This window comes from Nomascus leucogenys, chromosome 5 (assembly GCF_006542625.1).
Source record: "Nomascus leucogenys isolate Asia chromosome 5, Asia_NLE_v1, whole genome shotgun sequence".
NCBI classification, from domain to species: domain Eukaryota; kingdom Metazoa; phylum Chordata; class Mammalia; order Primates; family Hylobatidae; genus Nomascus; species Nomascus leucogenys.
Window position 1 is genome coordinate 69,224,205 of NC_044385.1, and position 18,776 is coordinate 69,242,980.

Sequence of the window (18,776 nt, forward strand, 5' to 3'; positions counted from 1 at the left end):
CACTCTCAACTTTCTAAAGTCAAAATGATTATGTCAAAGTTTCTGAACCTATCAGAATCAACGTTAATAAAAACCTTAACACTCCAATATTTACCCCTATAATTACATGATCAAATGATCTCTACAATGATACTGTTTTATACAACTTGTCAAAATTTCATGAATTGCAAACATGCTATATTTGGGCTGAAATGTCTTTTCTTTAACAGTGTTAAAATAGTGAGCCTTATAGTGTAGTGCAAAGAATTCTACTTAAGAATGGAAAGATATACTATTTTTCGGATGACAATGTGTACTGTCACTTGGGGAAATGAGGAATGTAGAAATGTGCTTTAAATGGTATTTCCTACCCTCAGATAGGTGGCTGAATTTCCTTGTTTGTAAATTCAAATCTGAGGAGTAGGTAACAGCTGCCATATCTGGGTTCTAACACTGTGTAGTAGCTATCACAAGATCTCTGCTGGCTACAGGAATGGAAGGAATTTCCCTTAACTTTGGGGAAACTTCTGTAGACTCTGTCAGTGGCGTTGGCGGGGAGATTACCCTGAAGGGTTTCTTTAGCTGTGATAAATGAATCAAACAGAAACTCTCTAAAGTACTCTTCATTTTTTGTGTGTACTTTTTTTTTTTTTCAAACAAAGTCTCACTCTGTCAGTCAGGCCAGAGTGCAATGGCATGATCTCAACTCACTGCCACGTCTGCCTCCCAGGTTTAAGTGACTCTCCAGCCTCAACCTCCTGAGTAGCTGAGATTACAGGTGTGCACCACCACACCCAGCTAATTTTTGTATTTTTAGTAGAGACAGGGTTTCACCATGTTGCTCTGTCAATCTGGTCTCGATTTTTTTTTTTTTTTTTTTTTTTTTTTTTTTGAGACGGAGTCTTGCTCTTTCACCCAGGCTGGAGTGCAGTGGCACGATCTCAGCTCACTGCAGGCTTCGCCCCCCAGGGTTCACGCCATTCTCCTGCCTCAGCCTCCCGCGTAGCTGGGACTACAGGCGCCCGCCACCTCGCCCGGCTAATTTTTTGTATTTTTAGTAGAGACGGGGTTTCACCGTGTTAGCCAGGATGGTCTCGATCTCCTGACCTCGTGATCCGCCCGCCTCGGCCTCCCAAAGTGCTGGGATTACAGGCTTGAGCCACCGTGCCCAGCCGATCAATCTGGTCTCAAACTCCTGACTTCAAGTGATCCGCCTGCCTTGGCCTCCCAAATTGCTGGGATTACAGGCATGAGCCACCATGCCCAGCCTTAGAAGTGCCAGTTATTTTTACCCAACATCTGTTCCTTTTCCAAAGATGCCCCTTCTTAGGGAACTCCTAATTGTTCTGATGTTTTAACTCCAAGCCAACACCTTTGTGAGCCTCATAGTCCTTCGTAAATACCACCAGGTATGTAAGAAAACATGTCGTACAGTGGAAAGAGTAATGGCCACAAAGGCAGAAGATCTGAACTTGAGACCTGGCAAAGCCATTTAAAGAGTTTTGTGACCTCAGGCAATCATTGAAACTCTCTGAACTTTGGTTGCTTTATTTGTAAGATGGAAATATTAATCATAATAACCCCACCTGTCCTATCTACCTTTTAGAATCTCGTGAGGGCCATAAATTGCACCTTGATGCAATATATATTGATGTTATAATTTTTGAGTTGTCAATGTAAGAGCTTTATATATTTTTTCTAATAATACTTAAATTTGTCCTCAAAGAATTCTTAACTTAAGTTTTAGTGGCTTTTGGTTTTAAATTGCTAAAGCATCACAGAGCTATATCTTTAGTGTTTTTGTTTTTTTTTGAGACAGAGTCTTACTCTGTCCCCCAGGCTGGAGTGCAGTGATGCAATCTCAGCTTACTGCAAGCTCTGCCTCCCAGGTTCATGTCATTCTCCTGCCTCAGCCTCCCAAGTAGCTGGGATTACAGGCATGCACCACCACACCCTGCTAATTTTGTATTTTTAGTAGAGACAGAGTTTCTCCATGTTGGTCAGGCTGGTCTTGAACTCCCAACCTCAGGTGATCCGCCTGCCTCGGCCTCTCTAAGTGCTGGGATTACAGGCATGAGCCACTGCACCTGGCGAGTGTGTTTTATCTTGTAATCCCTTTCAGAATAGAAATAAAGTAGTGTTTATAGTTTTACTTACCAATATAGAAATTCCTGGCACAGAATACAGTTTCCAGTGAAGCTGGAACTCTGTTGTCATAACTAGGAGGCACTGGGCATTCCATAGACATTTTGTGACAATGTTCCATCCTGATATCTTCTGGTAGCTAATAAGAGTTTCATTTCTGTGGATAAGGCCTTGGGTTCTCCTGTTTGACTTGACTTAGAAAAGGAGTCGTATTAGGAATTTCCATGACCTTTCATGTTTCCAGGACTGGGATATAGGGTTGGGATTCGCCATAGGCACATCACGTGGGTTAGAGTTCCAGACTTTTCAGTATAGTCCACGGTAGCCCACCAATTATTAGGTTGGTGCAAAAATAATTGCAGTTTTTATCATTAAAAATAATGGCAAAAACCACATTTACTTTTGCACCCACCTAAATATATGGCTCCTCTCCTTGAATTACCGGTAAGACAATCCTTGACCAAGAGACAGTGATGAGAATGGTTAAGGTAATGAGGTTACATGCAGTCTGAAGAAAGTGAGTGGTCCCTGTGTTATCCATCAATGCAGGACACTTCTCCAGGTGGCCATGGACCAATCCAGTTCTCCCTCATTTCTTGCGCGTGGTTGTCAACAGAATGTGCTGGGAATGTTGTATCCTGAGATAGAAAGAAAATGCCTGGGCGGCGCGGGCGGCTGGCGGAGCTGGTCCCGTTGTGCTGCGGCGCCGCGCGGCCTGCAGTACCTGGCCCGCGCCCCGCGCCCCGGGCCGCCCGCCCGCCTGCCATGGAGCCCGGCCCCGACCGCCCCGCCGCCTCCGGCCCCGCCGCCATCCACGAGGGCTGGTCCCGCGAGACCTGCAGCCTGTGGCCCGGCCAGGCCCTGTCGCTGCAGGTGGAGCAGCTGCTCCACCACCAGCGCTCGCGCTACCAGGACATCCTCGTCTTCCGCAGTAAGGCCTGTGGCAACGTGCTGGTGTTGGATGGTGTCATCCAGTGCACGGAGAGAGACGAGTTCTCCTACCAGGAGTTGATCGCCAACCTGCCTCTCTGCAGCCACCCCAACCCGCGAAAGGTGCTGACCATCGGGGGCGAAGATGGAGGTGTCCTGCGTGAGGTGGTGAAGCACCGCTCCGTGGAGTCCGTGGTCCAGTGTGAGATCGACGAGGATGTCATCCAAGTCTCCAAGAAGTTCCTGCCGGGCATGGCCATTGGCTACTCTAGCTCGAAGCTGACCCTACATGTGGGTGACGGTTTTGAGTTCATGAAACAGAATCGGGATGCCTTCGATGTGATCATCACTGACTCCTCAGGACCCATAGGCCCCGCCGAAAGTCTCTTCAAGGAGTACTATTACCAGCTCATGAAGACGGCCCTCAAGGAAGATGGTGTCCTCTGCTGCCAGGGCGAGTGCCAGTGGCTGCACCTGGACCTCATCAAGGAGATGCGGCAGTTCTGCCAGTCCCTGTTCCCCGTGGTGGCCTACGCCTACTGCACCATCCCCACCTACTCCAGCGGCCAGATCGGCTTCATGCTGCAGCAAGAACCCGAGCACCAACTGCCAGGAGCTGGTGCAGCCGCTGACGCAGCAGCAGGTGGCACAGATGCAGCTGAAGTACTACAACTCCGACGTGCACCGCGCCGCCTTCGTGCTGCCCGAGTTTGCCCGCAAGGCCCTGAATGATGTGAGCTGAGCCCAGGCGCCACCACTGATGCCACCCAGGACCTCAGACCTTGGAGCCTGCGGGGTGCCTCGGCCCCTCCAGCCCTGGGCCAGACCTCCTGCTGGCTCTCGCCCACCAACCAAGTGTTACAAACCCCAGAATGCTGCCCGGCCTGCCCTGCTGGGCGGACTGTCTGTGTGTCTGTCTCTCTGGCGTTCCACCTCCAAGCCTATAACAGCTGTGTACAGCGCCATCTCTCTGCCTTCTGTTGCCCCTCACTCACCAAACACGTGTATTTACAGCAAAAAAAAAAGGAAAGAAACTGCCTGAAATAGCCCAGGCCTTGTTTCTGCCCCTCCTAAGGAATGTAACATCTTGAGTTAGAGAGGGACTGCCTGGGACAGCCCAGGCTTTTTTCCTCTGTCCCCTAGAAGCAGGATGTCCATCAAAGCTTTGCCCAGTGGCATGGCCTCTGAAGTGCATAACCCAGGGCAGACTGCTTTTCGGGGTCCCTCAGCTGTGCTGCAAGTGGGGCATGCACAGTCAAGACTGCATCCTCCCTGGGCAGCTTTCTTGAGCCTTGGGGACTTGTTCACAATGGATCTGAGACATCTTCTGTTCCTTACTATCTGTAAGTAGTAAACCAGTTTCATATAACTTGTGTGTGTGTTCTGTCTCGTTAAACTCAGACAAGTAGATAACCAGTATATTGTGGACCTAAATAGTAGCCCAGGATGCAGTGGGCATAAATATATGGACTCCTGTTTCTGATGGTTGGCATAGTGAACTTTGCTATTCTCCATGCAGTGGAGGTTCTCACTCAGGATTAGTAATTAGTGAACCTGCTTCACAACGAAGAGCTTGCTCTTCAAGCTTCTGGTTTTGTCAAATAGTCCTGTGTTTAGATTTTGGCTGTACTGGCCGGGCGCGGTGGCTCACGCTTGTAATCCCAGCACTTTGGGAGGCCGAGGCGGGCGGATCACGAGGTCAGGAGATCCAGACCATCCTGGCTAACACAGTGAAACCCCGTCTCTACTAAAAATACAAAAAAAAAAAAAATTAGCCGGGCGTGGTGGCGGGCGCCTGTAGTCCCAGCTACTCGGAGAGGCTGAGGCAGGAGAATGGCGTGAACCCGGGAGGCGGAGCTTGCAGTGAGCCGAGATGGTGCCACTGCACTCCAGCCTGGGCGACAGAGCGAGACTCCGTCTCAAAAAAAATAAAAAAAAAATAGATTTTGGCTGTACTATGTACAACTGAGTGACTTTGGGCAAATCACTGAACATCTCAGGGCCTCAGTTTCTTCTCCTGTGAAATAGGAATAATATTTACATGACCTCCTGAATAGTGTTGTTGTATATATTAGGTAAGTATGAAACATTTCATATCGTGTATCCAACATAGTATATTCAATAAATGTAGTGATCATTATTATTTAAGCTCTGAAAAAACAAAGTGAGCAGGGCAAAATACTTGAACAAGCACTTTACACACACACACACACACACACAAATATCCAAATGGCTAACAAATATATAAAAAGGAACTTCATTTGTCACTGGGAAATGCAAACTACAATCATAATGAGATATCTCTATACACTCAACAAAATGGTTAAAATGAAAGAGAAAGACTGTTTTGGGCAAAGAGGTGAAACAACTAAAATTCCTGCACTCTGCTAGTGGGCTTGTAAATTAATACAACCTTTTTAGAAAACAGTTTAGCAGAATTATCTAAGGCTGAACATTTTTATATCCAGCAATTCCATTCCCAGATGTCCAACACAACTGTGTACACGTATTCACCAAAAGTCATATATGAAAATGTTCATATCAGCATTATTCATTGGAGTGTAAAACTAGAAACTACTCAAATGCCTATCAACCATAGAGGAATAAATTGCAGTATATTCCTACAATGTAATACTACATAAGAGAAGTTGCTATATTTGTTATTCTGTAAGTACTAGTTGGCCATTATCTTACTTCCTCAGGCCATCCCCATGTGTCATTGGACTTCTGTCTAACTCATCTCACTTATATAACTTATATTAGTTAAACTTTAGGCTCAGCTGCAATTGTAGAGAATGAAAATAACTATAGTTTAAACACATGGAAGTTTGCTCTTAGATACCAGTCCAGGCATATGCAGGCCAGGGGCTAGGATAAGGACTTAATGGAGTCAAGGATCTAGGTTTCCCCATTTGCTCTGCTCTGCCTTCTCTACCGTGTTGCTCTTATTTGCATCCAACACATATACAATGTAGCCAGTGAAAAGGGGGAAAAGGATACTGGAGGGCAAGTTCATTCCCTTTAAGGGTACAACCTAAAGATTGCATGCAATGCTTTTGTTTACGTTTCACTGGCCAAAATTTAGTTACATGGCCAAACCCAGTCACAAGAGAAACTGAGAAATGTGGTCTTAATTAGATGTAGGCATACTGTAGTAGCTAGCCTCCAAAGTGGCCTCCAGTGGTTCTTGCCTTCAGGCATTTATATCCCTATGCTGTTTGTTTTCTCCAATATTGAACAGGACTATCTGGTGTAACCTTCAGCATCTATCAAGTTGACTACAATTCTAGTTGACATCTTGACTGCAACCTGAGGCAGAAACATGCCGCTAAGCTGCTCCTGAATTTCTGACTCTTAGAAATTATTTGAGAAAATAACTATTTAATGTTGTTTTAAGCCACTATATGTCAGGATAATTTGTTACAAGCAATAGATAACTAAGACAAGAATTGAGGAGAGGAAATTAAAGTGAAAAGAGAACGGGGGTGGGTGTGGTGACTCACACCTGTAATCCCAGCACTTTGGGAGGCCGAGGTGGGCGGATCACGAGGTCAGGAGATGGAGACCATCCTGGCTAACGGTGAAACCTGGTCTCTACTAAAGATACAAAAAATTAGCCAGGCGTGGTGGTGGGCACCTGTAGTTTCAGCTACTTGGGAGGCTGAGGCAGGAGAATGGTGTAAACCTGGGAGACGGAGCTGGCAGTGAGCCAAGATCACACCACTGCACTTTAGCCTGGGCGACGGAGCAAGACTCCATCTCAATAAATAAATAAATAAATAAATAAATAAATAAATAAATAAATAAATAAATGAAACGGGAAATGTTTGAAAGATTTTGTGGAAAGGAACAACATGGTGTTACATGTTTTTAACATGATTACTCGGGCTGGTATACTGAAAACAGACTGAAGCAAAATGTTATAGATTGAAGGTTTGTGTCCTCCCTAAATTCATGTGTTCAACCCTAACCCCCAATGCGATGGTATATAAAGGTAGGGCCTTTGTGAGGTAATTAGGTTTAGATGAGGTCATGAGGGTGGGACCCTCGTAATGAGATTAGTGATCTTATAAGAAAAGGAAGAGAGAGAGATCTCTCTCTTTCCATGTGAGCACAGAGGAAAGGCTGTATGAGAATAGTGAGAAGGAGGCCTTCTGCAACAACAGGGGAGTGTCCTCACCAGATATCGACCCTGCTCTAACACCTTGATGTTGAACTTGAAGCTTCTAGATGTCTCAGAAAATAATCTTTAGTTGTTTAAGCCACTCAATCTATGGTGTTTTGTTGTGTCGGGCCAAGTTGACTAAGACAAAAGGCAAGGGTGGAAGCAGAGAGACTGGTTGGGAGGCTGTTGCAATAATTCAGATGAAAAATGGTGGTAGCTTGGGCCAGCATGGTGCAGCAGAGGTGGTGAGAAGTGGTGAGATTCTGGACATATTTAAAAAGTACAATGAACAGGATTTTAAAAGTAAGATGAACAAGAACAGATTGGATGTCAGGCGTAGAGAAAGAGTCAAGGATGATATCAAGGTTTGGAATTTCAGTCACTGGCAGGATGGAGTTTTCATCAGCTAAGTTGGGGAAGGCTGTGAGAGGCATTTCTGATAGTGGTGGTGAGCCAGGTTATAGCCATGAGCTCATGTTTGGACTTGTTTTGAAAGCCTGCTAAATATCCAAGTGGAGTAAGTTATTGAAGTGCAAGTGTGGAATTCAGGGAAAATGCCCAGATTGGAGATACAAGTTTGGAACTCATTGTCACATACAGTATATCCAAAGCCAAGTGATTAAATGAGATTACACAGTAGTGAGTTTAGATCAAAAGGAGTCTGGGTGGCCTTGTCCACAGCCGTAAATTGTAGGAGCAACTTTAACACTATCAAAGGAGAACTAGAATTCTCTCCCTGCTCACTCCAGTTTCAGAAGTGTAGTTAGTAAGACTGCATGGTTTCTAGGGATGGATATTAGTGAGGTGGGCCAATGTTCCAGTGGTATAGGGTCAACACTAACAGTGTAAGAACAGACAGACGTATCTGAACCTCTAAATCTGAATTCCAATCAAGAATATTGTCATAGACAAGGGGGAAAGGCTGTTGACTAGCAGCTGGAAAAATCAGTTCTTTGTCTTCCAGATCAGTGGTTCTCAATGTTGGCTATACTTTGGAATCACCTGGCAGGCTTTAGCATCACTGAGGATTGGGTCCCACCCAAGGATTCTGATTTAATTGGTCTGGGGTGCAGCCTAGACTCTGAGAGTTTAAAATGTTCCCCAGGATTCTGAGGTACAGCCAAGGTTGAAAACCACCACGGTAGCTAAAGAACGCTACAGTTAATAAGTCATCATTATCAGCACCTTTACAAGCAGCTCCTAGTTAGCTTTTTGTTCAGAATGATGTTAGAAGTGACTAAACTGTGACAGAATGACAGCTCAGGAGGCTAAAAATAGACAAAGTAACTGGGCACAGTGGCTCACACCTGTAATCCCAGCACTTTGGGAGGCCGAGGAGGGTGGGTCACCTGAGGTCAGGAGTTCAAGACCAGCCTGCCCAACATGGCAAAACTCGTCTCTACTAAAAATCCAGAAATTTCCCGGTTGTGGTGGAAGGCACCTGTAATCCCAGCTACTCGGGAGGCTGAGGCAGGAGAATCGCTTGAACCTGGGAGGCAGAGGCTGCAGTGAGCTGAGATCACACCACTGCACTCCAGCCTGGGCGACAAGAGTGAAACTCCGTCTCAAAAAAAAAAAAAAAAAAAAAGAAAGAAAGACAAAGTATAGGGAGAAGCATTAAACATATATTTTAAGTTGTTTCTAAGTAGGTATTTCTCAAAACATTAGGCCAAGACCCCAAGGATGTGTGTAAACAGAATAACAATTTGGGCTTTTTTGTTTGGTTTGTACCACAGTAGGTGGTGTGCAGTACAGCAGAAGAATCATCAGCTGGTTTGTGAGGGAAGGATCACAGAGCATGGACACAGAGTTTATCCAAACATAGGCAAGGTGAATGAATTTAACACTTTTCAGAAGAATGTAGAATAGGTAAGCATATACAAATTGTTTATTTTTATTTTTATTTTTTCTTTTGAGACAGAGTTTCACTCTCGTCACCCAGACTGTAGTACAATGGTGCGATCCTGGCTCACTGCAACCTCTGCCTCCTGGGTTCAAGGAATTCTCCTGCCTCAGCCTCCCGAGTAGCTGGGATTACAGGCGCCCACCACCACGCCCAGCTAATTTTTGTATTTTTAGTAGAGCTGGGGTTTCCATGTTGGCCAGGCTGGTCTTGAACTTCTTTTTTTTTTTTTTTTTTTTTTAATTTATTTTTTTTATTATACTTTAGGGTTTTAGGGTACATGTGCACAATGTGCAGGTTTGTTACATATGTATCCATGTGCCATGTTGATTTCCTGCACCCATTAACTCGTCATTTAGCATTAGGTGTATCTCCTAATGCTGTCCCTCCCCCCTCCCCCCACCCCACAACAGTCCCCGGAGTGTGATGTTCCCCTTCCTGTGTCCATGAGTTCTCATTGTTCAATTCCCACCTATGAGAGAGAACATGCGGTGTTTGGTTTTTTGTCCTTGCGATAGTTTACTGAGAATGATGTTTTCCAGTTTCATCCATGTCCCTACAAAGGACACGAACTCATCATTTTTTATGGCTGCATAGTATTCCATGGTGTATATGTGCCACATTTTCTTAATCCAGTCTATCGTTGTTGGACATTTGGGTTGGTTCCAAGTCTTTGCTATTGTGAATAGTGCCGCAATAAACATACGTGTGCATGTGTCTTTATAGCAGCATGATTTATAGTTCTTTGGGTATATACCCAGTAATGGGATGGCTGGGTCAAATGGTATTTCTAGTTCGAGATCCCTGAGGAATCGCCACACTGACTTCCACAATGGTTGAACTAGTTTACAGTCCCACCAACAGTGTAAAAGTGTTCCTATTTCTCCACATCCTCTCCAGCACCTGTTGTTTCCTGATTTTTTAATGATGGCCATTCTAACTGGTGTGAGATGGTATCTCACTGTGGTTTTGATTTGCATTTCTCTGATGGCCAGTGATGATGAGCATTTCTTCATGTGTTTTCTGGCTGCATAAATGTCTTCTTTTGAGAAGTGTCTGTTCATGTCCTCTGCCCACTTTTTGATGGGGTTGTTTGTTTTTTTCTTGTAAATTTGTTTGAGTTCATTATAGATTCTGGATATTAGCCCTTTGTCAGATGAGTAGGTTGCAAAAATTTTTTCCCATTCTGTAGGTTGCCTGTTCATTCTGATGATAGTTTCTTTTGCTGTGCAGAAGCTCTTTAGTTTAATGAGATCCCATTTGTCGATTTTGGCTTTTGTTGCCATTGCTTTTGGTGTTTTAGACATGAAGTCCTTGCCCACGCCTATGTCCTGAATGGTATTGCCTAGGTTTTCTTGTAGGATTTTAATGGTTTTAGGTCTAACATATAAGTCTTTAATCCATCTTGAATCAATCTTTGTATAAGGTGTAAGGAAGGGATCCAGTTGCAGCTTTCTACATATGGCTAGCCAGTTTTCCCAGCACCATTTATTAAATAGGGAATCCTTTCCCCATTTCTTGTTTTTGTCAGGTTTGTCAAAGATCAGATAGTTGTAGCTATGCGGCATCATTTCTGAGGGCTCTGTTCTGTTCCATTGATCTATGTCTCTGTTGTGGTACCAGTACCATGCTATTTTGGTTACTGTAGCCTTGTAGTATAGTTTAAAGTCAGGTAGCGTGATGCCTCCAGCTTTGTTCTTTTGGCTTAGGATTGACTTGACGATGCGGGCTCTTTTTTGGTTCCATATGAACTTTAAAGTAGTTTTTTCCAATTCTGTGAAGAAAGTCATTGGTAGCTTGATGGGGATGGCATTGAATCTATAAATTACCTTGGGCAGTATGGCCATTTTCACGATATTGATTCTTCCAACCCATGAGCATGGAATGTTCTTCCATTTGTTTGTATCCTCTTTTATTTCATTGAGCAGTGGTTTGTAGTTCTCCTTGAAGAGGTCCTTCACATCCCTTGTAAGTTGGATTCCTAGGTATTTTATTCTCTTTGAAGCAATTGTGAATGGGAGTTCACTCATGATTTGGCTCTCTGTTTGTCTGTTATTGGTGTACAAGAATGCTTGTGATTTTTGTACATTAATTTTGTATCCTGAGACTTCGCTGAAGTTGCTAATCAGCTTAAGGAGATTTTGGGCTGAGACAATGGGGTTTTCTAGATATACAATCATGTCATCTGCAAACAGGGACAATTTGACTTCCTCTTTTCCTAATTGAATACCTTTTATTTCCTTCTCCTGCCTGATTGCTCTGGCCAGAACTTCCAGCACTATGTTGAACATGAGCGGTGAGAGAGGGCTTCCCTGTCTTGTGCCAGTTTTCAGAGGGAATGCTTCCAGTTTTTGCCCATTCAGTATGATATTGGCTGTGGGTTTGTCGTAGATAGCTCTTATTATTTTGAGATATGTCCCATCAATACCTAATTTATTGAGAGTTTTTAGCATGAAGGGTTGTTGAATTTTGTCAAAGGCCTTTTCTGCATCTATTGAGATAATCATGTGGTTTTTGTCTTTGGTTCTGTTTATATGTTGGATTACATTTATTGATTCGCGTATGTTGAACCAGCCTTGCATCCCAGGGATGAAGCCCACTTGATCATGGTGGATAAGCTTTTTGATGTGCTGCTGGATTCGGTTTGCCAGTATTTTATTGAGGATTTTTGCATCAATGTTCATCAAGGATATTGGTCTGAAATTCTCTTTTTTGGTTATGTCTCTGCCAGGTTTTGGTATCAGGACGATGCTGGCTCCATAAAATGTGTTAGGGAGGATTCCCTCTTTTTCTATCGATTGGAATAGTTTCAGAAGGAATGGTACCAGTTCCTCCTTGTACCTCTGGTAGAATTCGGCTGTGAATCCATCAGGTCCTGGACTCTTTTTGGTTGGTAAGCTATTGATTATTGCCACAATTTCAGAACCTGTTATTGGTCTATTCAGAGATTCAACTTCTTCCTGGTTTAGTCTTGGGAGGGTGTATTTGTCGAGGAATTTATCCATTTCTTCTAGATTTTCTAGTTTATTTGCATAGAGGTGTTTGTAGTATTCTCTGATGGTAGATTGTATTTCTGTGGGATCGGTGGTGATATCCCCTTTTTCGTTTTTTATTGCATCTATTTGATTCTTCTCTCTTTTCTTCTTTATTAGTCTTGCTAGCGGTCCATCAATTTTGTTGATCTTTTCAAAAAACCAGCTCCTGGATTCATTAATTTTTTGAAGGGTTTTTTGTGTCTCTATTTCCTTCAGTTCTGCTCTGATTTTAGTTATTTCTAGCCTTCTGCTAGCTTTTGAATGTGTTTGCTCTTGCTTTTCTAGTTCTTTTAATTGTGATGTTAGGGAGTCAATTTTGGATCTTTCCTGCTTTCTCTTGTGGGCATTTAGTGCTATAAATTTCCCTCTACACACTGCTTTGAATGTGTCCCAGAGATTCTGGTATGTTGTGTCTTTGTTCTCGTTGGTTTCAAAGAACATCTTTATTTCTGCCTTCATTTCATTATGTACCCAATAGTCATTCAGGAGCAGGTTGTTCAGTTTCCATGTAGTAGAGTGGTTTTGAGTGAGTTTCTTAATCCTGAGTTCTAGTTTGATTGCACTGTGGTCTGAGAGACAGTTTGTTATAATTTCTGTTCTTTTACATTTGCTGAGGAGAGCTTTACTTCCAACTATGTGGTCAATTTTGGAATAGGTGTGGTGTGGTGCTGAAAAAAATGTATATTCTGTTGACTTGGGGTGGAGAGTTCTGTAGATGTCTATTAGGCCCACTTTATGTAGAGCTGAGTTCAATTCCTGGATATCCTTGTTAACTTTCTGTCTCGTTGATCTGTCTAATGCTGACAGTGGGGTGTTAAAATCTCCCATTATTATTGTGTGGGAGTTTAAGTCCCTTAGTAGGTCACTCAGGACTTGCTTTATGAATCTGGGTGCTCCTGTGTTGGGTGCATATATATTTAGGATAGTTAGCTCTTCTTGATGAATTGATCCCTTTACCATTATGTAATGGCCTTCTTTGTCTCTTTTGATCTTTGTTGGTTTAAAGTCTATTTTATCAGAGACTAGGATTGCAACCCCTGCCTTTTTTTGTTTTCCAGTTGCTTGATAGATCTTCCTCCATCCCTTTATTTTGAGTCTATGTGTGTCTCTGCACGTGAGATGGGTTTCCTGAATACAGCACACTGATGGGTCCTGACTCCTTATCCAGTTTGCCAGTCTGTGTCTTTTGATTGGAGCATTTAGCCCATTTACATTTAACGTTAATATTGTTATGTGTGAATCTGATCCTGTCATTATGATGTTAGTTGGTTATTTTGCTCGTTAGTTGCTATAGTTTCTTCCTAGTCTCGATGGTCTTTACAATTTGGCATGTTTTTGCAGTGGCTGGTACTGGTTGTTCCTTTCCATGTTTAGTGCTTCCTTCAGGAGCTCTTTTAGGGCAGGCCTGGTGGTGACAAAATCACTCAGCATTTGCTTGTCTGTAAAGTGTTTTATTTCTCCTTCACTTATGAAGCTTAGTTTGGCGGGATAGGAGATTCTGGGTTGAAAATTCTTTTCTTTAAGAATGTTGAATATCGGCCCCCACTCTCTTCTGGCTTGTAGAGTTTCTGCTGAGAGATCAGCTGTTAGTCTGATGGGCTTCCCTTTGTGGGTAACCCGACCTTTCTCTCTGGCTGCCCTTAACATTTTTTCTTTCATTTCAACTTTGGTGAATCTGACAATAATGTGTCTTGGAGTTGCCCTTCTCGAGTAGTATCTTTGTGGCGTTCTCTGTATTTCCTGAATCTGAATGCTGGCCTGCCTTGCTAGATTGGGGAAGTTCTCCTGGATAATATCTTGCAGAGTGTTTTCCAACTTGGTTCCATTCTCCCCATCATTTTCAGGTACACCAATCAGACGCAGGTTTGGTCTTTTCACATAGTCCCAAATTTCTTGGAGGCTTTGTTCATTTCTTTTTATCCTTTTTTCTCTAAACTTCCCTTCTCTCTTCATTTCATTCATTTCATCTTCCATCAGCGATACCCTTTCTTCCAGTTGATCGCATCTGCTACTGAGGCTTCTGCAATCTTCGCGTAGTTCTCGAAACTTGGCTTTCAGCTCCATCGGCTCCTTGAAGCCCTTCTCTCCATTGGTTATTCTAGTTATCCATTCTTCTAATTTTTTTTCAAAGTTTTTAACTTCTTTGCTGTTGTTTTGAATTTCCTCTCGTAGCTCAGAGTAGTTTGATCGTCTGAAGCCTTCTTCTCTCAACTCATCAAAGTCATCCTCCATCCAGCTTTGTTCCGTTGCTGGTGAGGAACTGCGTTCCTTTGGAGGAGGAGAGGTGCTCTGTTTTTTAGAGTTTCCAGTTTTTTTGGTCTGTTTTTTCCCCATCTTTGTGGTTTTATCTACTTTTTGTCTTTGATGATGGTGATGTACAGATGGGTTTTTGGTGTGGATGTCCTTTCTGTTTGTTAGTTTTCCTTCTACCAGACAGGACCCTCAGCTGCAGGTCTGTTGGAGTTTACTAGAGGTGCACTCCAGACCCTGTTTGGCTGGGTGTCAGCAGCGGTGGCTGCAGAACAGCGGATTTTCGTGAGACCACAAATTCAGCTGTCTGATAGTTCCTCTGAAAGTTTTGTCTCAGAGAAATACCGGGTTGAATGAGGTGTCCGTCTGTCCCTACTGGGGGGGTGCCTCCCAGTTAGGCTGCTCAGGGGTGAGGGACCCGCTTTAGGAGGCAGTCTGACCGTTCTCAGATCTCCAGCTGCGTGCTGGGAGAACCACTACTCTCTTCAAAGCTGTCAGTCAGACAGGGACATTTAAGTCTGTGGAAGTTCTTGCAGAGTTTTTGTTTGTCTGTGCCCTGCCCCCAGAGGTGGAGCCTACAGAGGCAGGCAGGCCTCCTTGAGCTGTGGTGGGCTCCACCCAGTTCGAGCTTCCTGGCTGCTTTGTTTACCTAAGCAAGCCTGGGCAATGGCGGGCGCCCCTCCCCCAGCCTCGCTGCCGCCTCGCAGCTTGATCTCAGACTGCTGTGCTAGCAATTAGCGAGACTCCGTGGGCATAGGACCCTCCGAGCCAGGTGCGGGACACAATCTCCTAGTGTGCCGTTTTCCAGGCCCGTTGGAAAAGCGCAGTATTAGGATGGGACTGACCCGATATTCCAGGTGCCGTCTGCTTCCCCTTTCTTTGACTAGGAAAGGGAACTCCCTGACCCCTTGCGCTTCCCGAGTGAGTCAATGCCTCGCCCTGCTTCGGCTCGCGCACAGTGCGCTTCACCAACTGTCCTCCACCCACTGTTAGGCACTCCCTAGTGAGATGAAACCAGTACCTCAAGCAGAAATGCAGAAATCACCCGTCTTCTGTGTCGCTGGGGCTGGGAGCTGTAGACCGGAGCTGTTCCTATTCGGCCATCTTGGCTCCACCCCCAGGCTGGTCTTGAACTTCTGACCTCAAGTGATCCGCCCACCTCGGCCTTCCAAAGTGCTAGGATTACGGGTGTGAGCCACCATGCCCGGCCACAAATTGTTTATTGATATAAGACATTTTTAACTGTTTGAATAGTGCTTTCGGCCGGGCGCGGTGGCTCACGCCTGTAATCCCAGCACTTTGGGAGGCCGAGGCAGGCAGATCACGAGGTCAGGAGATCGAGACCATCCTGGCTAACACAGTGAAACCCCGTCTCTACTAAAAATACAAAAAAATAGCCGGGTGTGGTGGCGGGCGCCTGTAGTCCCAGCTACTCCGGAGGCTGAGGCAGGAGAATGGCGTGAATCCGGGGGGGGCAGAGCCTGCAGTGAGCTGAGATCATGCCACTGCACTCCAGCCTGGGCGACAGCGAGACTCTGTCTCAAAATAAATAAATAAATAAATAAAAATGAATAGTGCTTTCAGAATTCCTTCAAACATATTTCTATGTTTGTTTGCCAGAGTATAGCTCCATCTGAACCCCACTCAGCTGACCCCAAAAAGGTCACACTGTTCTTGTGGCTACAACATGGGGACATCATGTTGATGAGACACGTAGGTTTCATGGCACAGAATTGTGAAAGATAAAAGTATTTTGAAGACCAAATCCAAATCACCCTAAGTTTCTTTTGCTTTCAATAACTTAACATGACTCAATGTAGAGAGGACAAGCAAAATGCTAGAAAAGTGGTACAGTTTATACTACTTCAGCATTAGATTTGGTGTTTAATTTAGGTTAAGACAATCCAGCAGACTTTGTCCCAGAACCTCATGTATTCACACAGAATCTGGCCACAAAAACAAAGTTGAGACCCAAACGAAAACAATGTTTTCCATTTCTTAGTTGTTTGATAGCAATGCGTTTTCTGAGGCAAAAGGACTGGAATCATCACGCTGTTGTTCCTTTTCAGGGTGTATATGATCCAAGAAAAACATGCTGCTGGGTTATAGAATGCTAAGGTTGAGTTTTAAACTCACTGGGAAAATAAATGTAGCAATCAAATGTATACTGTCGTAAATAGTAATAGGTGGATTAGCTCTTGGGTACTATCAACAACCTGTGCTTCAAACCAGATGTTTAATTCTGGCTAGAATCCTAAACTGTGTTCTAAGGAGATGACTGACACTGGTATTTTAGGAATGTTAAACAAGAATGTTCTCCATATTGTCTTTTCTTCTTAAAAGCTACATGACCTTGAGCAAATTACTCAACTCTTCTTAAACTCATTTTCCTTTTCTGTAAAGCCTCTGCTATTTGCTTTTACATGATCTCAGGGACAAATGTGATTATTCCACATGAAAAATTATAAAGTGCTTTTTATAGTTAGTATTTAACAAGTTAACAATGGCATGCTGGATAATTTGCACTTGCAGATAGTATTGTAGCATGCATTAGTGAGATGGTACCATTTTTAGAGATAATGTGAATGTTCCCAGCAAGAGAGTTTAAAGATCAAAAAGAAATTTTACGTTTATTACATTATTTATCCAGATATATCCTGTGAAGAATGTGTTTTTTAGTTTTTAAAGATGACACAAGCAGCTCAGAATTATTGTGCAGTAATTAATATGCACACACATATTTATATATTGTGCAGTAATTAATATGCACACACATATTTACATATTGTACAGTAATTCATATGCACACACATATTTACATACATATTTATTGGGCTACTGTTATGTGTCAGCCATTGTTTAGCATTTTCACCTATGTTATGTTAGTTCCAAAAGCAGGCTTCAAATCTAACTCATTAAACTCTCTAATGTTCTCTTTACTAGCTAACTCTCTATTTTATCATATTGGACATTTTAAAGGAGACACTATCCAGCAAAAAAGTGAGAATTAAAATATATAGTAACATCATACACAAGGCTCCCATAGGTATATGGATGAAAGATACATGCAGAGACAAATGACAAAATATTCTTTTTTTTTTGAGATGGAGTCTTGCTCTGTTGCCCAGGCTGGGGTGCCGTGGTGCCATCTCAGCTCACTGCAACCTCCAACTCCAAGGTTCAAGTGATTCTCCCGTCTCAGCCTCCTGAGTAGCTGGGATTACAGGTGTGTGCCACCACGCCTGGCTAATTTTTGTATTTTTAGTAGAGACAGGGTTTCACCATGTTGGTCAGGCTGGTCTCGAATTCTTGACCTCCTGATCCACCCACCTCGGTCTCCCAAAGTGCTGGGATTACAGGCGTAAGCCACCGTGCCCGGCCAAAATATTTTTTATACATACATAGTGCTGAGGCTCCGAAGCCCATATTCCAAAATATTGCGCTTTGACATGCTGAACTGAAGCCTCAAGTTCTCTCTGACCTTCCCCACTACCGCATACTGTCTCTCCTAAAGCACATAATGAAGTTCCTTTATCTGCCTAAGATCCAGATCAACCCAAAAGAAGAATTGTTTTTTTTTTCTCCCCTCTCTGTAAGACCAAGATATAACCATACCTGAATAAACCCTTTCACAAAACAATGTAATCTCTGTTCCCTCATCCATTCCTTCTCCTTGGTAATCCCCTCAACAGAATTCCTCTTTTTCCCCCTCCCATAACTTGTTTTGCCAACACGGTGTATGAGCTTCTGAACCCCTGTTGGGGGATGAGTAATCACTTCGTGGTTCTCCCTATGTACAGCTTAAAAAATTCCTATGCCTTTTCTTGAATTACTCTGCCTTTTGTGAGTTGATTTTTTAGTGAACCTTTAGAGGGCAAAGGGAAAGTTTCCCTACAATAGGAATATATTGTTATAAATCTCTTTCAGATGACTTTTTAGAATTTTCAAGTTAAGAAAATTGCATACCTAAGAAGCTGATGTTAATGCAAGCAAACAAAGGATTTATATTGTGACCAAATGCAGGTTGAGCCACTGGCTGCTTGCAAAATCCAACAACAAGGACGAAGTGCAGTACAAAGAAGGTGACTTCATTTTTTGAAGCTAGCAGTAGGGAAGTGGTTCAGGCTCCTGCCTTAAGAAAACCACTTTAAAATTCTCAGGCAAAATGCTAGGGTTTAAGAAGTGGGGAGGTGGTGAGGCAGTACAGGTCTACATGACCTGTTCCAGTGACTTGTGTTATTGCCCCAACTGGTGAATGGGCTGTCACCATCTCATGCTTGTCCAGGTTGTCAATTAGCTGCAGCCTTGAGGTAATCTCCTGTGGGGGAGAAGTCCACGGGCACCTGAATTGTCTCAAGACCCAGTCTCT

The 18,776-nt window shown here is 43.6% G+C and overlaps 1 pseudogene across 1 annotated transcript; it reads left to right on the plus strand.

The window, feature by feature from the left end:
* Positions 1-2,889: 2,889 nt before the first annotated feature.
* On the plus strand, positions 2,890-3,865 carry LOC100601968 (annotated as a pseudogene). The gene has a single exon (XR_122139.4). The product of XR_122139.4 is annotated as a spermidine synthase pseudogene (transcript).
* The last annotated feature ends 14,911 nt before the right edge of the window (positions 3,866-18,776 follow it).